The 13340-nt window shown below is 38.1% G+C and overlaps 1 long non-coding RNA gene across 1 annotated transcript in view; it reads left to right on the forward strand.

The window, feature by feature from the left end:
• Positions 1–1816: 1816 nt before the first annotated feature.
• Positions 1817–13340, forward strand: part of LOC140603834 (uncharacterized) — a 41443-nt gene continuing 29919 nt past the window's right edge. The window contains exon 1 of the long non-coding RNA XR_012006812.1: positions 1817–2007. This is a non-coding gene — a long non-coding RNA (uncharacterized lncRNA). The remainder of the gene's footprint in view (positions 2008–13340) is intronic.

Below are 13340 nucleotides of genomic sequence, written 5' to 3' on the forward strand. Positions count from 1 at the left end.
GGACTCATTCAACTTACATACCTGAAACTTTGTACCCTTTGACCAACATCTCCCCCATTCTTCCCTCCCCCATCCCTTGATAACCACCATTTTACTCTCTGATTCTATGAGTTTGACTATTTAAGATCTCTCATGTAGATGGGATCATGTAGTATTTGTTCCTCTGTGTCTTGGTTTCATTTTTTTGTTTTGTTTTGTTTTTTGTTTTTTACTTAGCACAGTGTCCTCAAGATTCATCTGTGTTGTCACAAATGACAGGATTTCCTTCTCTTTAAAGGCTGAATAATATTGTATGTACATTGTATACATTGTATGTACCACATTTTCTTTGGCCACTCACCTACTGATAGAGATTGAGGTTATTTCCATGTCTTGACTATTATGAATAATGCTGTAGTAAACATGTGTATACAGATGTTTGTGAGGTCCTGATTTCAATTCCTTTGAATATATACCCAGAAGTGAGATTGCTGTTTCATTTGGTAGTTCTATTTTCAATTTTTTGAGGAAATTCCATACTGTTTTCCTTAGTGGCTGCACAAATTTACATCCCCATCAATAGTAGTATAAAGGTTCCCTCTTCCCCACATCCTGGTCAACACTCCTTATCTTTTTGTGTATGTGTTTTCTTTCTTTTTTTTTTTTAATAAAAGCCATCCAAATATTTATGAGGTGATATCTCATTGTGGTTTTGGCATGTTGTGATTTTGATCTTATTTTCTCCTCAAACTCTGTGCTGTAGAGACTTTCATTTCCAGTGCATAAAAGAAATGGTGCAGGAATGCTTCGGGTGTTTTTAAGTGGCAAATAGATGATTAGCAGATGAGATGGGCTTCAGTATCTGGTCTCCGTGACTCCAGGGCCTGTGTTCTTTCCACAGAACCACCACAAAGACTGGAGTCCACGATGACTGTGTTTGTTAAATCCCAAATCATGACATTTATTTTACTAGCAACTTTATGTGTATTAACAGACTAAATGCTCATAACAATCCTAAGAGTTAGGTAGTGTTATTACACTTGATTTACTGAGAAGGAATCTGGGACTCAGAATGTTAACTCATAGACAAGAGCTCCATAGTTAGTTATTGGATTGGCGCACATATTCATGTGATTTGGCTTCAGTGTCCATGCTCTTAACTGCTACATCATCATACATGGTGTGACATGTAAGAGTGAGCCTCCTGGGACTCTGAACTGGGACATAAAATTTTCAACGGTATCTCAGATAAATACACAGAACAGATACGGGTAAAGGGTGGAGATAAGGCGGTCAATTAATTTTGTTGGCAAATCTCATGAAAAGCCGCACATCTGATGATTGAAAGATAGGTCACAAAAGATTATGCATCCCCAAAAATGTTACTGTTCTGAAGAATTTTGATCAGGGAAGAACATGAATTACTTTTTGCAGTTTTGGAAGTTATTTCTGGCATAGAAAGAAGAGATAAAACTAGGTCTTTGCAACAGTTCATGGTTGAACCTACTGGAATATATTGGTCCAAGCAGCTCAGCTTCCTACCATTCTTGCCCCTCCATCTCTTCCAAAGGCTACACTTTATTGAGTAGCAAAACGAAGGCACTGTCATCCCATCAATTGGCCAAGGAAAGAGAAAATCATTCCAGCCTTAAATCTTAGTCACTGTTTTGACGGCTGTTATACAGAAAGCTGACATCCCTATTGAGTTATCTGCTTTGACATCTCACTTACTAGTTTTTGAGACATTTTAATTATCTCCAGGATGCCATTAGAATGCATGAATAGAATCATAAGTTCTTCAAATTCCAGAATGCTCGTTTCGTGTATGTTATTCTTGACAACGTGAGTTACCTTATGTACTCGCTTCTGCACATTGTTGAACACCTTGGTGTTGGTTCTCCTTGTGGCCATCCTTCCTTCTGATTAACCTGAGTCATTTGATAATCTGCAAATCAATCCCCTTAGCTACCAGCATATTCTTCCTAATCATTAACCAACATGTGGAATAACCATCTCTCCCTTTGCAAGGTTAGTGACAAGACATTTATTTTTAACTCTTATCTTGCTTAAATGCAGGATAGGACTTTTTTCTTTTGCACAATTTCCAATGGTAGTATTTCCTAGAAGCTCTTGGTGAAGGACTTACCAGAAGTCATCTGGATTAGGAAATTAGAAACCATCTCAGAAGGACAGGACTTTAGATATGGTGTCTGAGCATGGGAACATGATGGGTTCCTAATGGAATTGTCTGGGAACATTCATAAAGAACAGAGCTCAGAGATGACAATAATTATCAATGTGAGTAAATATGTTAGTACCTGTTGTGCGATGAATGTGTGCAATTTATTTGTATCAGATCGTTTGATTCTCTATAAAGACAATAGTCTTCACTTTAAATTTTAAATGAGAAAACTGAGACTCAGAGAGATTGTATAATGTACACAAGGTTAATAACTTAAAAGGCTGGAATTTGAACCCAGACCTTTAGTAGTAAAGACTGTTTGATGGTGTGAGCATAAATGAAATGTTGCCTGAAGGATGGAAACAGAAGAATTTTCTGGAATATATAGGTTCTTTATCTAAAGCCTACCTGATAGAAGTCTCAGGCATTTGCACTTAGGAGACAGGCCATGCCTCATAATGGGAAGAATATAATTTACAGACTTTGATGTTCATATTTTACATGACTGAACAATGACACTGAAGAAACCGTTGGTATACTTAATATTTTCTTGAGCTGACAGTGCTTAGAATATCTAAGATATACCAGTCTGAGCCTCCTTTTACTCATTCTTTTAAGGAATCTGAACTAGCTAGGATGGGTCAACTGGAGTTCCCAATGTTTTCTTCAGTGCAGGAATAATTCTTTCTAAATTTAAGGCTCCCCTGATTCCATCTGGTTTTGAGAATGGCCATCCAAATACTACTTTTGTTGTGATGGTTCAAACTAAGGTTCTCAATTTGCATTTTTTATTATGTTCTTAAACCTCACTTTATTAGTGTGGGCACAGTCAGCTCTTTAGGCTCACCATTAGGTGAGACATCTATGGAGTTAACTTTTGGTTAGTACTTGCTGGGTGCTAGGCACATTACTAGACTACTCACATACACTATTTCATTTACTTAAAAATACCAGAAAGAAGAAAGTGTTCTGACTTTTTCAGGTAAAGAAACTGTTATTAGAGCAGTTAAGTAACTTGTTGATGGTCATATAGTTCTTAAGGGATGAGAGAAATATTTGATCCCAGGTTTAGCTGACACTCTTTATTACACTTCTTGGTATGTTGTTTATTTCAGTTTTCCATTAGTCTCTATAAGGGTTATTTTACTCCTTTTCTTAATTTTCTTTCCTTCTGTCTTACTCTCTCTAACCCTCCCTCTTTTTCTCTCCTCTCATCTTTTCTTCCTTCTATCTACTCTCTCTTTTTTCTTCTCCTCCCTCCCTCTCTTCCTTTCTTCCTTCCTGCCTTCTTTTCTTCCCTCCCTCCCACCTTTCCTTCTTCTTTCTACTCTCTCTTTTCTTCTCCCTCTTTTCTTTCTCTCCATCCCTCTCTTGCTGTCCTCCTTATTTTTTCTTTTTATTAAGTAAAAGGTGCAAGAAAGATGGAGTCCTTTTAACAGAAACTTCTTGGATCTTTTCACGTCTTTATTATATTCTCAGTTACTCTTTCAAATGAATATGTATTAAAATAGCAACTTGCACAAATGTCACCTGATGCCATCTCTCTGCTTGCTATAACTTTCCCAAGGAAAATTAAATTTGATGAGTTTTTGTTTCATTGTTTTGGCTTGAATTTATAGACGCTACTTCAAAGGAGTTTGGTCAGTCCTCAGAATGGCCTTGTCTGAGGCACACAGCTGGGGAGATTGACCTTGGAGACTTACTGCTTATTGAATCAATGACTGCTCGAAACTGTGGGAGATTTTAGAAATCCCTTTTAGAAAAGGAGTCAGAGGCTCAGAAGATGAAGTCAGTTTCTTTATTTGAAAATAGGGATATTAATAACATCTACCTAATAAATGATTATGAGTATTAAATAAATTCCTATTTGTGAAGTGTATAGAATTGTGACCAGCACATGATAATCACTATAGAGTGTTTGAAAAATAAAAATAATAATTTGTCTAAGGTCACAGAGTGAAAAAGTCGCCATAGTTTCTGAATAAATATACCTGGGTTCTTTTTTTTTTTTTTCTTCAAAGATTCTATTTATTCATGAGAGACACAGAGAGAGAGGCAGAGACAGGCAGAGGGAGAAGCAGGCCCCCGCAGGGAGCCCGACACAGGATTCAATCACTGGACCTAGGATCATGCTCTGAGCCAAAGGCAGACACTCAACTGCTGAGCCACTCAGGAGTTCCAATATACCTGGGTTCTAATTCCCCTGCATGACTTTGGGCAAGTCATCTCACCACTTGGAAGGGCAGTTGCTCAACCTTGAAAACATGTCTGATGTCTTGACTTCATAGCATTCTTGTGAGAGTTGAATGAGCTAACACAGGCAGAGTGCACAGCCCTGATGGGATCCCAGCCGGTGAGCTTTAGACTCAAAGTCAGAAGCAGTAACCATGATCTCTTGACAAACCCAATGCTCTTTATAAATCTTGAAATACTTCATGATTGCAAAGAACAGTTATTTCATGTCTGTAATATAATCATTTCTTCTAGGGCTTGGGGGTGGAATGTTTAATGTCCCTTAAGCCAACCCAAGAAAATCTATCTAATTTGAAAAAGAAACATATTCCAAACACTTTTCTTCCTGTTGGCATCATCATTGGTTAACACATTGTCTTTGGCTGAGCTTCATTTATATTCTCTAAAAATCATAAGGGGAGATAACCTTAAATCTCTGTTTTTATTTGGAAGAAGATATTCTAAGCATTGCATTTCCTTATCACTTGTTTTGATTTGATTCTTTTGGTTTACTTCACTAGGCCAAGAATCACTCAGATCTCAAATCTGATTCTAACTCAGTCAGAACCAGTTGAATGGCCTTGAATTGGTCACTTGTAAAGTTCTTTGACTTGTAATAACTTTTATTTCCCTGATTTATCTTTTTTTGGAAAAAGAAATTATTTATTTATTTACTTACTTTTAATTTTAGAATTAATTTCAATTTTTAATTTTGACTTTAGTTTAGATTTACAGAATTATGAAGATAGCACAGAGTTTCTACATACTCTTCACCCATTCCCCCAATCATGAGCATCCTATATTATTATGGTACATTTATTATAATGAATAAATGAATACAGATACATTGTCATTAGCTGAAGTTAATGCCTTATAAAAGTTAAGTTGATTGCACTGATTGGTTTTCACATATTGAATCAGTATTGCATACCTGCAATAAATCCCACTTGGACATCGCATATACTTTTTTCTCATACAGTTTTTGTAGTCTATTAGCCACCTGTATTTTCCAGTTTTGTCTTTTCCTGCTTGCCAATATGAACAGTGATCTGACCAGGCATCACCATTGTCTATTATATATGACATTTTGTTCGAATCCTACCCCTTCTTGTAGATTTTTTCTCTTTATTTTGTTCTCTCTCTTCCATCCAGACCCTTTAAAGCTATTCCTCAATCTCTACCTCTTCTGTCTCCCTTAAAGGTTATATTTCTCTATGAAGCACTTGACTTGGCATGGCAGATTCCTGGAAATAAGGTTCCTATGATTTTTGCTTGTTTGTTTAATATCTCATCTTATTACAGAGAGGATTTAAAGCATTATCCTCAGCTACCTTGAACTCAATAAGGTCAGAACCAATTAATGCCTGAGTGGATAATGACAGTGGGACAAAGAAAAAATTAGGGTGGAAAGATAAGGTGAAGCCAGAAGTGAGGTGATAAAATTCTTACTTTTTTCTTATTCTTTAGAAAATGTGGCACATTGTTATAAAGTTTTCCAGTTTTCAGAGTACCTTGCCACATCTTAGTTTGTTCTATGTTAGTATTTTAATTTAATTTTTTGGGGAGGGCCAGGGTAGAAAACCTAGATTCAAAGAGTGTAGGAGGGGGTGAATAATAGAACAAAGAAAGTAATCTCACTGTGTGAAAGTTCCGAGTCATTTCACAATAGTGTTATAGAAGCTTTGTGAGGGGCCATGTTTTTTAGTTGTTTTGTTTTCCATATTTTGCTCACTCGAAATTAGGCACCTGTTATGGCCAAGCGCATGCACATTGATTTGAATGCTATCTCATTTTGCCTCCAAGTCTGTAAACAATGTGGCAAGGTGGGTTAATGAGAATTTAATGTAGCAGAATAGGAAGACCCAAACTTGTGTTTTGTATCCTGTTGCTTTGAAGAAGTAGTTTTTCAGCCTTGGGGATATAAGACTAACTCATGCATTTTTACACTGATCTGATTCCCATAAAAGACAAAATTTGCTACTTTTAATTCTTGGACCTAAAATAGTTTATAGATCCTAGTTAACCATTCTGTGTCCCTGTTAAGGACAAAGTGTGAAGAAAGACAAGTGGACAGTGGTCTTAGCATTAAAAGTAAGGGCTCCTTTGCTTGGCGGGTTAAGAGGAGATTAAGGGAACTTTCCTGAGACTGGAAAGAATAATTGCACTTTCAGTTTCCTTAGATAAGTGAGAACCTTAGTAGTACACAGGGAGTGTCAGGTCTTAAAAGAATGCGAGTTCACGACCCAGCCTGGGAGCCACAGAGTGTCTCTGGGAAGACCTGGTGACTCCCTGGCTGGTGTGAATGGGGAGAACCTACATTATGCGGCCAGTTGGGTAATGGTCAACACTGTGAGGGGTCTGAAGAAAAGGCTGCTTCCTAACTTTTGAATAATCTTGAGAGCTTCTAGCATGTTGTAAGGTCATAAAAATCACCAATTAATGAAGGTAAGTGAGAATTTGAAAGAGAATAATTTGATCTGCAAATATAGGGAAATTGGATCTTTATTGTACCTTGGGTGTCAAGGTGCAATCTATACCTATTACACCAGCTAAGTGCTAAATACATCAAGTACCACATCTGTAAGAAATATGTCCTTGTCTCCTGAGTAGGCAACATAGCATAACTTTTCATATTCAGGTGTCCCTTTTAATAACCCAGAAAACTTGCTCAAGATACAGAAATATGGGCTCCATCTTGGATGTATGGAATCAGGATATTGGAGTTAGAATGGGATGTGAATAACTGTAGTTTTTTCTACTGTCAGCCCTACTCTCCTCTGTGGACTGCTAGTTGAAAATTCTTGGTCAGCAATAAAAACATGGGCTTTGGGTTCAGGCAGGTCGGGATTTAAATTGAATCTCAGCCACTCAGACAAGTTATCTAAATTCTGTGAGCTACGGGATTTTATGTGTACAATAAGGATTAAAAATATCTAACTTTCATGTATATGGAGGGATTAAATTGGATACTATATCTAGAGTTTTCACTTCAGTATGCAGTAGACGTTCAGTAAATATTTATGCATCCCTCACTCATAATTTTTCTGCTTGATTTCAGGACATTGTTCCATTTAGGTAGCCAGGGGTTCTTGGATTTTCTGACTTAGTCTACCTCTTTGATGTCTAATCTGAAAGCTCTTCTTCATCATAAACCTACCCATGGCTTCATCTGCAATTGTTCTAGGTACTGACTGGCAGGTCAGAACACTGAGAATGTCACTTTGAAATGACTGTGTGTCTTAATCTTCTCTCCCCTAGAAGCCATCTTGGAGTTAGCACAACTGAAGATAATTAACAGATTGCTTTCTCGGAGTTTGAATCTTTTCTGACAGCTTGATATGAAAAAGTCTCCTTTGTGTTGTCCAGGAGTGATATTGCAGACAGATGTAGCCATTAATCAGTTCTAGTCAGGAAGGAAATGTCTATTTTGATTGTGTTAATACCTGGTCCAATGATGGCAGATGAGTTGCTCAGTTTTCAAGGATATATGGAATGGTAGTTTTCAAAATGGAAAGAATTTGGAATTAGTGTTGGAAGATATGAGCTTGAGTCCTTTCTTTCTTTCTTCCCACCCTCCCATCCTCCTTTCTTCTTTCTCCCCTCCCACTCTTTCTTTCTTCCTTCCTTTCTTCTTTTAATGGATTTAGATAATAAAAATCACTGCCCTTTACATCACTTTCTGTAAGATGGAAATGACAACCCCTGCCTAGACTGTCTCTCAAGGGCTTTTATGAGGATTAAATGAGATACATAAAGCCTCATTTCGTAAACTATAAATTCAGATGAAAAAACAAATAGTTTTTATTTTTCATGTTCATGTCTTAGATGACTCTGGAATGAGAGTGTATAAGAAAAGGAAAGAAATGTTTTCCCATTTAATGATTATTCATTCATACAATCATTTATCATTAAGCAAATATTGAGAAGCTACAATAGAATGTAGCCTACTAAACCTTCACACTTGTACTATTTCATTTAATGTTTACATCAGCCTTGAAAGGTAGTTATTATTGCTTTCATTTGGGAATCTGAGATCCAAAAAGGAAGAGTAATTAGACCAAGGTCAGACAGCTAGTGACAAGGTTGAGATGGTAGGCTGGGTTTTTCCGACCATAAATAAGATAAGGTAGTAAACAAGCTTGAAGATAAGTGATTTTTAAAAGGTATTAAAAACTCAAGGTGCTCTAGGTGTCTCAGTAGGATCCCTTATTGAATAATAAGGATCTTTTTTTTGGCTCTCATCACTTCTGCACATTTCTATCTGCTAAAATTAGATCTTTTTTAACCCTTGCCCTAAACCTATGAAGTCATGCAGACCTAGTTTAGACTTGTGCTTGACACGATGGTAATTTAGATTCTTCTGTCAGTTACAGCCCACCCACTACTCACTAAGTAGAACAAAATGTGGATCTGGTGAGGATGGTGACAGAGACACCTACGATACTGGGGCGTCCACTAATGATTCCATCAGTTTCTCTCACTCTCAGAATGGCAGAGGCAGAAACAGCTAGGTTTTCAAGACAAACATCACAGGATAATTATGATTTCACACTGTGAATTTAAAATAACAACTTAGGCCCCAACCATGACCTGCTTAACTGCAGAAGCCAAGTCACTCTATTTTCTTCTTTCTCTAGTCCCCTGCATGTCTCCTGGTGGGGGGAGGGGGAGGAGGTTCTCCCATGAACTTATGACAATCTAGGTCTTGACTCACAGTTGGAATCTGCCTTCAGTTTCTACTCTCACTACTTCCCTTGGGCCAGCCCTCCTATCACCCTGCTTCTCTTCTTCTGAGCTCTTAGCTTCATCCCCCTTTGGGCTTTCGACTGGAACACTGTTGTAGCTTCTCTATGTGGGGACCACATGGTTCCTGCTTCCAAAGTTCTGTTTCCTTTTAATGAGCACTTAATGAGTGAATCCATTCATCCAAGACTCCACTGGTTTTGTATCTAAGAGAGCCATGCCTGGGTTCTTGGAATTATCATGGGATGGAGGAAAGTAAAATAAAACAATGGATTCCATCATTTAATTTTGTCCTCATAGATTACACCTGCTGAGAAGTGTTCCATGGCCTTGCTGCTTGGGTTTTGTCATCATTTGGTTTATGTGAAGCCTTTTTTTTTAACCAGTTACAGAGGCTTGATTATGACTGCTTCAAGAAATACTCTCCATATTGTATCCAGAAGCATTATTTCCTATTTTAACTGAGTTCCAATATGGGCTTCTGTTCCTGAGGTGTCAAACCTTCTTCTCTTTTTCTCTTGAAATTTTACATGGTGACCATAAATAACACTAAACAGTTTAGATCTTGAAAATACACCAACTCACGCTATTTTATTTAGGAGGTTACATTTGGGGTCATCAGGCAAGATAGAGTGAGTATCCTTTGAACTATCAATAATTGGGGAGGAAATAAAGTAGACCTTGGAACTAAAATGTAAGCTATATGAATGCAGGGATTATTTTCTGTTCACTTGAATTACTAGTGTCTAAAATAGTGCCTGGCTAATACAAGGTGCTCAATAAATGTCTCTTGAATGAATGCCTAATAAATGGGGAATTATCAAAGGGAAGAGGGAGAGTAATTATTATCTTAGGGACCAAATAGGGAAGTATGGGAAGCTGGATATCAGTCCTGGGTTCTGGGGTAGTTGGGAAGGTAGGAGGAAGGTAGATCAGTTGCCCTTGACCTCATGGAGACAGGCAAGGGTGAGCTCAACAACTTTCAGCTGAGTGCAGTAGCAGAGTGAATAAAAATGACAGCCTCAATGTGGTGGAGCCCCAGATTCTCAGGGACAAATCTTTATTTATTCTTGCTTTGCTAGGAAATGGCCAAAGGAAATGGGACTGACTTTTTGGAGTGGAATAAAGTTGTATTACACCTGTCTCCACAACTTAGTGGAGATCTAGTACTAGGTACATTGTGTGTCTGATGGAATCCTTTGTAATCTTGTCCACCTCTCTTATGGAAGAGTCTCACAAGAATATCCATGAGTATGCATGATGTGGGCCTTAAGAACTTGACCTGTGGCATTGGACTCAAGGCCACTCATTATCTCATGTAATCCTGACAGATTACAGCATGGAGAGAGAATGGCTTGCTCCCTGGAATGGTATATCTTCCTCTCAAACCATTGTTTATAGGCATGTCTCAGTCACTGCTGCAGACAGACATTGTTGAACTATGTGAAGGATGCTATAGAACAGTGAATGTAACAATAGCTAAGGAGAAAAGGTTGTCTTGGCACACTGGACAGCTTGTACATATTTCTTCTCCAACATGATCATAATTCTTTGGACCAAAGCCAACAAAGTGATGCTGACATTCTTGGAGGGGCAGAAAGAAAAGAAAGGAAAGAAAGGCATTTTTTGCAATATATAGGTAGATGCTATATAATCTCAAAATCATTCATTGTTAATGTTAAAGTCATCTGCCATTCTATGTCACATTCCCAGTATTGAACATAGCTTAGATTTTCTTCCTGCCCCAGAGACCCGCTGGCATTCACTCAAATCATTGAATACAAGAGATAGTTGGGGTAGAGCATTAGGGCTTGGTTAATGGCTCCATAGGCAGTATCCTCATTTGCATACTGTATGCAATTATGTGCTTCAACCCATGTAGTGGTTAAATCTGTGAATCGAGAAAAAGTGATGGCCCCTCACTTCTTCAATGGAGGAGACAGAGGCTTGGGAAGGCTGGGTGACTTGTTTGGGTTCATGCAAATAATGTTTCCAAGGCAGGATCTGAGCCCAGGTTTCTCTGACTCAAATCCAGTGCTCCTTCATCTACTCGGGCTGCTCCTTGAGATCAGAGCTAGGCTTCATTAAAGCCATGAAGCTGACTGGATTATCTCTGGGTTTTCCTCTTATTCCCTGTGGCTCCTAACCTTCTTTCTGGAGCCAGGGCTCTTAAGATACACTTCCCGCTAAGTTATTTGGTTCTCCCATGTAATGGAATAGACAAATGACACAGATTTTGGAACATTTTGTGGCACCATCATGGGCCTACAACCTGTATAGTAGCCTGGATTCCATGCAGAGGCTTGGCTTCATGATCTGCAGTGAATTAGGTAGCTGATCCTTCTTTCAAGCTTATGACTTTGGTTACACATTTCTTAACTTTTCTAAACCTCAGTTTTCATATCTGTAAATCAGAAACAATGTAGTTATGCATATCTTAAAGTCTTCTTGTGTGGAATAAATCATATATAACAGCAAACTGGCTAATAGAGCTTTTGTGCATGCATGGTCCTCAATAATTCTTAACTTCTTCACATCTAATCCAGGAGAGAAACCTGCTCATTAATATCTTACTTTGTCAGCATTAAAATGCTGGAAATATGCAATATGCATGTGGAGTTTAGTTTGTGGTGGATAAGATAATTATTTTGATTTTGCTGTTGTGAGATTAAATAAGAAGTAAAAGGGCTCCTTTTTCACCCAAAGGTACTAGTTCAACCAATATGTAGACTTGGTAAGCAGAGTGATGAGGGAAACACTGTAATAGGAGCAAAGGCTAAGAAATCAGTCAATCCTCATTATTGTCAGGTCAGTACGAGGAGCACGCATGCTTCTTAGAGCATCACTGAGCTCAATCAGCTGCAGTTGCTGGCCAAGGGTAAGGTGAGTGGTCAGAAAAAAAAATATAAAGAATGCAGAAATTAAGGTTTAATGATATTTTAAAAACTTTGCATTTGGCACTGTTCTAGCAGGTTCAAATATATTTCATTTAATCTTCCTAAGGACCCTGAGAAGTAGATAACATTAGTAGTGTCTTACTGTTGAGAAAACTAAGCTTGTTGAATATTTGCAGATCTAGAGAACACCCTAGAATGTATAGTGTTTGGAGTCCATTTGGAGTTATTTGAGGACATAGCTAGAAAGACAACAAAGATTATCTGGTGGCAAATGGGTTTCATCTCATGATGTGCATCTAATTCTTTGGTAAGGCTGTATTAAGAAGGGTTCTAGAACTCTATGTAGACTGGGTGGGATAGTGTGTCTTTTTTTTAAGATTTTATTTATTTATTCATGAGAGACACAAAGAGAGAGAGAAGCAGAGACATAGGCAGAGGGAGAAGCAGGCTCCCTGCGGGAAGCCTTATATGAGACTCAATCCCGGGACTCCAGAAACACGCCCTGAGCCAAAGGCAGACACTTAGCCTCTGAGCCACCCACGGGTCCCTGGGATAGTATGTCTTGATCAATTAGCAAAGCTGGCCTTGGCTCTAGAAAAGTGGTGGTGGCATGTAGGTCAGACATTCACTATCTCTGACCTAGTTTCCTCCATTTATAGAAGACATCATGACCAAGAAGTTAATATAGTTACAGTTCATAGGCTAAACTACTGCTTAAACCTACTTTTAATCCTGACATTACTGATGTTTACAGTAAGGCTATTTTACCAAACAAACAACAAAAGCAACAAACAAAAAATAACAAACCACACACAAAAAGGAATAAATTTATTTACATTACCAGCACCAGTAGAAAAAATATTAGAGCTTAGAGGATTGTTTCTAAGATCCATAAAATCATAATAGAAAGAGCATTTCAAACTTTTGTATGTTTCAATAGCTGGTATAAGGCTTTTATTAATTTTTATTTTTAAAAAAGATTTATTTATTTATTTTAGAGAAAAAAAGAGCAAGCATGAGCAGGGGGAGGGGCAGAAGGAGAGGGAGAGAAAGAATATCAAGCAGACTCCCTGCTGAGCACAGAGCCCACCATGGGCTGATCCCAGGACCCTGGGATCATGACCTGAGCTGGAATCAAGAGTCCTTGGCTTAACAGACTGAAACATCCAGGCACTTACTGTTGGAAGGCTTTTAAAACACAAGTTGCTGGACCCCACCCACAGAATTTCTGTGTCAGTAACTAGGTCTTAGATGGGTCCTGAAAATCTTCATTTTCAACAAGTTCCTAGATGAGGTTGATGTTCTGG

This window comes from Canis lupus, chromosome 14, assembly GCF_048164855.1.
Source record: "Canis lupus baileyi chromosome 14, mCanLup2.hap1, whole genome shotgun sequence".
Taxonomy (NCBI): Eukaryota; Metazoa; Chordata; class Mammalia; order Carnivora; family Canidae; genus Canis; species Canis lupus.